This window comes from Lipotes vexillifer, unplaced genomic scaffold (assembly GCF_000442215.2).
Source record: "Lipotes vexillifer unplaced genomic scaffold, Lipotes_vexillifer_v1.1 scaffold39, whole genome shotgun sequence".
In the NCBI taxonomy this organism is placed as follows: domain Eukaryota; kingdom Metazoa; phylum Chordata; class Mammalia; order Artiodactyla; family Lipotidae; genus Lipotes; species Lipotes vexillifer.
The window spans coordinates 3,240,442-3,246,529 of NW_006787038.1; the positions used below are offsets into that span (position 1 = coordinate 3,240,442).

Consider the following 6,088-nt stretch of genomic DNA (forward strand, 5'->3'; position numbering starts at 1 on the left):
TCATCTCCCCTTCCCTCCCCCTACTCCTCCTCCCCCTCCCTCGTCTCCTCTTCCCCCTTCCTCTTGCTCAGTTTCCCCTCCAGGTCCCTGGTGCTCAGAGTCATCTCTGGCTTCAGCCCAGCCTCTTGATGATCCTTAATGACGATTTTTACCTTTTTTTCTAAGAGACAAAAGTCATTTGGAACCAAGCATATGAGCTGGTTTGTTGGCCAAGTTGGTCACTAACCCAGAGATGATAAATGAGTGTAGTAGTAATCAGACCAATATTTTTTTGAATATTAATACCTTTTTGAAGACGGCCCAGAGGGTGGGATGAACTGCCTTCTAAGTTTCCTTCTGAGGCGTTTTGGGAGCTTGGGTGCTGAGTTTATGGGCATGATCAGAAGAGGGTAGAGTCTTCCCGGCAGTTTTTCCTAGTGAACCTGGGGGTGAGGCTCTGTGAACTTCAGCAGACAGATCCCAGAGGGGAGAGGGAAGTGGACAAAGCCCAGAATCTCCAAGGGCCTGCTTTGCTCAGGTTGGTAAACCAAGGTTAATTTAACTCTCCTTCTCTGCCAAGCCTTCCCTCCGCCTTTGACGTGTCGCTGTGGGACCTCGGCAGCGACTCCTCCCACTCTGATTTCCTCTCTCCTGGGCTTGCATCTTATTCCACCCTGTGCTCACTACCTGCCTGGGAGAGCAGCTACCCAGGAAGCCAGGCCCTTCTCCTGTGTTGGATGGACCCCTGCAGAGGCAGAGGTTGGCCTTGCTACGCCTGGGCGTAGTTAGAGTGGGACAGAATGGCTGTGCCCTGCCTCACAGACTACCTCTTGCTGGGCAGGCCCTTCATTCTGTCTACAGCGCTGGCCCTTGGGCTGCATTGCCACTTTCTGCCCAAGCTCCGGGAGCCCTGATCCTGGGGAGCTGGGCACTGAGCCTGGTTTGGAGCCATTGCCCCTGCTGCTCTCACAGCTTAGCACAGAGCCTTGCACGCTCCCAGCCAAGGCTGTTTAAGATCTTCACAAATCCATATCAAAGCATCCATATTAAATGCCTCATTAATATAATTTTTATTGTGAAAATTACTTGGAAAGGTTGAAAAACATTTGGAATTTCAGGGATGCAAATAACTCATTGAATTTACAATAGACTCTGATTTCTTGGAAATCATTAAGTCAACTCAGATATTCTTACAAAAAAGAAAGAAGTCTAACCTACCGATTATTTTCAGATGTGATGAAATGTTTATGAATAAATCATTAACGAGGCAAATTGACATCAAAAATGTTTTGATTTTGCATTTTTTTCCTTTTCGTATTTGGGGATTAATAATATTTTGCATATTTCAAACATATGAAGGTCTTTGAAAAAATTCACAGGCCAGAGGCTCTGTGTATACAGAGCTGAGTGGACAAACCGACCCTGTTCCACCCTTGGGAGTTACAGGGTAGGGAGGGGGCAGGAGGGGGAGGTGGGGAAGGGGAAGGTGATGGCTGGAGAAGCCCAGGGTCTCTGAGAGCCAACTGGGGTGGAGCTAGGGCTAAGAGTCAGGGCTGTGTTCTGGAGTCTTCTCTGATTGTGAGTTGATCTCATCTGTAAAAAGGCATTGAAGCCTTGTTCTGTTGTCTGGGGTGCTTTTCCTCCAACCTTCCAGACAGCCATTTAACTCCCTCCCTCTCTTCAGTCAAGACCCTACTCAAATGTCATCTTAGTTAAAATGGTACCTCATCTTTCTCCAGTATATGATGCAGTGTTAAGAAGCCATTAATACTATGAAGACAAATAAATCAGGACAAGGGAGTAGGGAGTGTCCATTGTTGTGCATTAGTTTATTTACTTGCGTGTGGTCTGTCTGGACCCTTTTCCTGAGTGGGACTGTGTTTTGTTCATGGCGGCGTCTCCAGCTCCTTGGACAGGGTCTGGCACCTAGTAACTCCACATGGTAAATACTTGTTGGCTCCATAAATGAGCGAATGAATGATCTTTGTCTGCCTGCCTCCAGTGGCTGTTAGGAGAATCAGGTGAGAAGAGATGCACTCTTCAAATGATAAACTAATGTGCCAGGGGCCCCAGGAGTCAGAGCACATTTTCTGTTTGCAGAGGGCTTTCCAGGTGTTCACTACGTGGCTCACAGGACAGCAGTTCTCAAACTTGTGTCTTGGTAACAGTCACTTGGAGAACGTGTTGAAGCCTCACACCCAAAGGTTCTGATTCCATGGGTCTGGGGCAGAGCCCAGGCATCTGAATTGAACAAACTTTCTGGGTGATACTGACGCTGCTGGTGACCAGACCACACTGAGAGAAGCCCTCACCGAGCACTGGTTGTAACTTTCGCTTCATTTCGCAGATCAAGACAAGAACCCAGAGCCCCTGGGCTGTCTCAAGCTGGAATGCAGTGTGACCCCAGAGCCCATGGTTCCAAAGTTGGTGGCAGGCGGGAATGGGGCTGCCCCTCTGAAGGTGCCAGGAGCCTGCACTGAGAACCGTGACTCTGGCTTGGTACCCCTGGGTGCTGGAGTTCTAGTTTGCCTGTTTCTTCTTTTTAGACCAGAGGATTTGGGAGCTGCCAACCACACAGGCAGCTCAGGGCGCACACCAGGTCCTGCGGGGCCAGCCAGGCCACTGGGCCTGATTCACACTCAGCCTGAACATTGATAGGGGCTGAACTGTCTTGGAGGAGCAGGTCTGGGTGCCCCCAGGAGGTCAGAGGTAACCGGTTACTGCCTGATGACCTTGGCACGGGGCACAGAAGTGCTGGCATTGGAAGCTGAACAGCCCAAAGCTAATGAGCCCAGTGTGGATGGAGGCAGCTGATTGGCTGCTTCTCTGAAGCAGGACAGATCCTCCCAGCCTGATCTGCTTGTGCAAAGGGCCCGTGAATTCCTCTGGTGCAGCCCCTGGCTGGGTGACTATTGACACTGGACTGTGGGTCCTGGCTGCCCAGCCCTCTGACAGACACCAGGCAGCACATGGTGTGCAGGTCACAAATGCACCAGTAATCTTCGAGGACAGCGTATCTGGCCACAGTTACTCACATCTGCAGAGCAGACTTGGGACCCCCGAGTCATGAGGCCGGTTTGAGGGGCCATCAAGACTTGGCCCAAAAAGAGTGCAGGTGGCAGTTGCCAGAGCTCTGGCCTCACTCATTGATTCATTCTTTTTTTTTAAAATAAATTTATTTATTTTATTTATTTTTATTTTTGGCTGCATTGTGTCTTTGTTACTGTGCATGGGCTTTCAATAGTTGGGGCGAGCGGGGGCTACTCTTCGTCGCGGTGCGCGGGCTTCTCATTGCGGTGGTTTCTCTTGTTGTGGAGCATGGGCTCTAGGCACGCGGGCTCAGTAGCTGTGGCACGCGGGCTCAGTAGTTGTGGCGCACGGGCTTAGCTGCTCTGCGACATGTGGGGTCTTCCCAGACCAGGGCTCGAACCGGTGTCCCCTGCATTGGCAGGCGGATTCTTAACCACTGCGCCACCAAGGAAGGCCCACTGACTCATTCTTTTGTTCATTCCACAAAAATGTATTAGGCATCTTCTATGAGGACACCAAGATGAATAAGAGTCCCTGTCCTCAAGGAACTTAACCAATAAATGATGCCCCAAGGCACAAGCACTTACAGAGCAGCAAGCAGCCATTGAATGCACAGTGCTACACGCAGCAGACACCCAGTAAATCTCTGTTGAAGAGAGAGGTGCAGGGGAACATTGAGGAGGGAGTGAGAATGGCGCAAGGGAAGGCTTCTTCTCTAAGGACAAGGGAAAAGGCATTCCAGACAAAGGTGTGACAGTCATAAAATATTCGGGGAGTGCCAAGAAATTTGGTGTGAGTGACAGTGTAGAGGAGAGAAGTAAGAGCTAACTTTTATTAAACACTGAGTCCCAACCAGGCAATGTTCTTACACATGCTCTTAACCCTCAGGCGATGCCACTGTATAATGGGAGTGATAGCAATCTCTTTAACTCTTGGAGATCGCTATCACTCCCATTATACAGTTGCATAGCCCGAGGCCCAGAGAGGTTAAGTTAATGCTCCAGGCCATGCAGGTAGTAAGTGGTAGAGCCAGGTGTTAAACCACTCACCAAGTGGTACTTAATCTGAGCCTCGATTTCTCCATCTGTAAAGTGGGATACCCAGGCTTCTCTTGCAGGTTTCCTGGAGGGATTAAGAAAGCTACGCATGAATGCGCATGGAAAATCTGTGAAACGATACAAGATTCACAAAAAAACTTGGTAGCAGGGGTTACTGTGGGGAGGCTGTTAGGGGACCAAGAATTAGGAGAGGGGGAATAACATACCAGTCTCTGGATCACTTGTTGGGCCTCTAGTGTGTAAAGGTTAAGTGAAAAGGAACCTTAAGGGGAAGGAGTTGGGGTGAGGGTTCAGTCTGGGAGGAGAAAGAGAGTTGAGGCTGGTATCCCTAGAGCAGGGATGGCATTTGTCTGCAGCGGACAATCCCCCTGCAGCCCTTCCCCTCTCTTTGAGGGGCAGGACACTGTGGCGACAGACCTCCTCCTTCATACAGTGTGTACATTTTATCTCTGCAGACTTCTTGCAGACTTGGTTTAAAGATCTCAGCTCAATACCATTAGTGTATATCTGCAGAGGGCCCTTTGTAAAATTGATTAGAAAGTGGGCTTTTGCATGTGGGGTGGGAGTGGGGGGGACCTAATCGGATTTGAGCACTAGATGGTATCTAATTCCCTGCATCTAGCAACTGGCTTGGGGACCTCCCTGGGAGCCAGGGCCCCTAATTTGGTTTGCGAATACATTAGCCAAACAAGCTGAGGGGGCTCCTTTGGGGAGAGGGTTTGGGGGGGACGAGGCAGGGAGATGGTGGGAAGGCTGAGGAAATGAAAGAGGTGCTTTCTGCGCAGGTCCTGGGTGTAGCTGTACCCAAGATTGCCAAGGGTGTGCATTTTTGATGGTTTTAGCCAGTCCAGGAGAATGAAGCAAACTTTTAAAGGGACTTGCATTGCTTGCCAAGTTATTAAGCCCCTCTATGTTTCTTTTTTTCATTTTACAAATTTTTTTTAAAGTAATATTCACATGTATAACCAAAAAAGTCAAAGCGTTTGAGAGTATAGGCAATGACTGGTAAGTTATTCTTTCTCCCATAATCCTTGGTTCCACAGACAGCCTTCCCAAAGTAACCACTGTTACCAAGTTTTCTATGAATCTTATATGTTTTCTCAGATTTTCCATGGGCATACAGAGCTTTCTTAATGCCTCCAACAAACCTGCAAGGGAGGCTGGGTGTCTCATTTCACAGATGGAGAAATTGAGGCTCAGACTGGTAAAATGCCAGTTGGTGAGTGGCAGGGCCAGGATCCAAATTGTCAATGGTCTGGCTTTAAATCCTGGAGTCTTTTCATGGAATCATGTGCCAGTCCTGAAAAGAGAGGGGACTGCTTAAAGCTAAACCCTTGGATTTTTATTTCTCCAACTCTTTTCTTGAGCCCACTCGTGTGCTGTCATTTTGTCCACTTTTACTCAAGAATCTTCAAAACAGGATGGAAACTTGCAAGGGCATCTTGGTGGGAGATTCCTTCAATTCGACAGCCCTCATGAGAGGGCCTTGAGTGAATCCTTGTCTGTTTTATCAGGATATGGTGGGCGGCCTCCTTCTGTCCCCTTCCCTACCAGGCACTTGTGTGTGTGTGGAGGAGGGAAGAAATGTGTGCAAGTGGCAGTGTGTGCTGTAAAATAAGTGTGGCTTCAGAACCTAGGGTCAGCGCCCAGCTTACTACAGATGGTACTGGTGCCAACCTCATAAGGTTCTTGGGAGGTCTGAATGGTATGATGGCATGGCACCTGGCCCATGGTAATGTCTCAATAAATATTAGCAATTATTAGTAATACTAGCTAGGTAACCTTTCATATATTACTCAACTACTCTGTACAAGTTACCCCAACCAAAATATAAGAATAGTACTGTTCTTATATTATTATACTGTTATTTACTATTACTTAATAGCTAATATTATTTAAATTATAATTCTGTTTACATAATAGAGGTTGTTTTTTTTTTTTTTTTTTTTTTTTTTTTGGTGGTACGAGGGCCTCTCACTGCTGTGGCCTCTCCCGTTGCGGAGCACAGGCTCCGGACACAC

At 48.2% G+C, this 6,088-nt stretch overlaps 1 protein-coding gene across 2 annotated transcripts in view; it reads left to right on the forward strand.

Annotated features, from left to right (window-relative positions):
- The window catches only part of ESRRB (estrogen related receptor beta), a 103,786-nt gene that overhangs the window by 28,503 nt on the left and 69,195 nt on the right, over nucleotides 1-6,088 (forward strand). Inside the window, exon 1 of one of the 2 annotated variants that reach the window (XM_007459761.1) lies at nucleotides 2,539-2,569. The exons of the other annotated variant lie outside the window; for it this stretch is intronic. The gene's annotated coding sequence lies outside the window, so the exon portion shown is untranslated. Of the gene's footprint in view, nucleotides 1-2,538; nucleotides 2,570-6,088 lie in introns of those variants that run through there. 2 annotated transcript variants of the gene reach the window in all.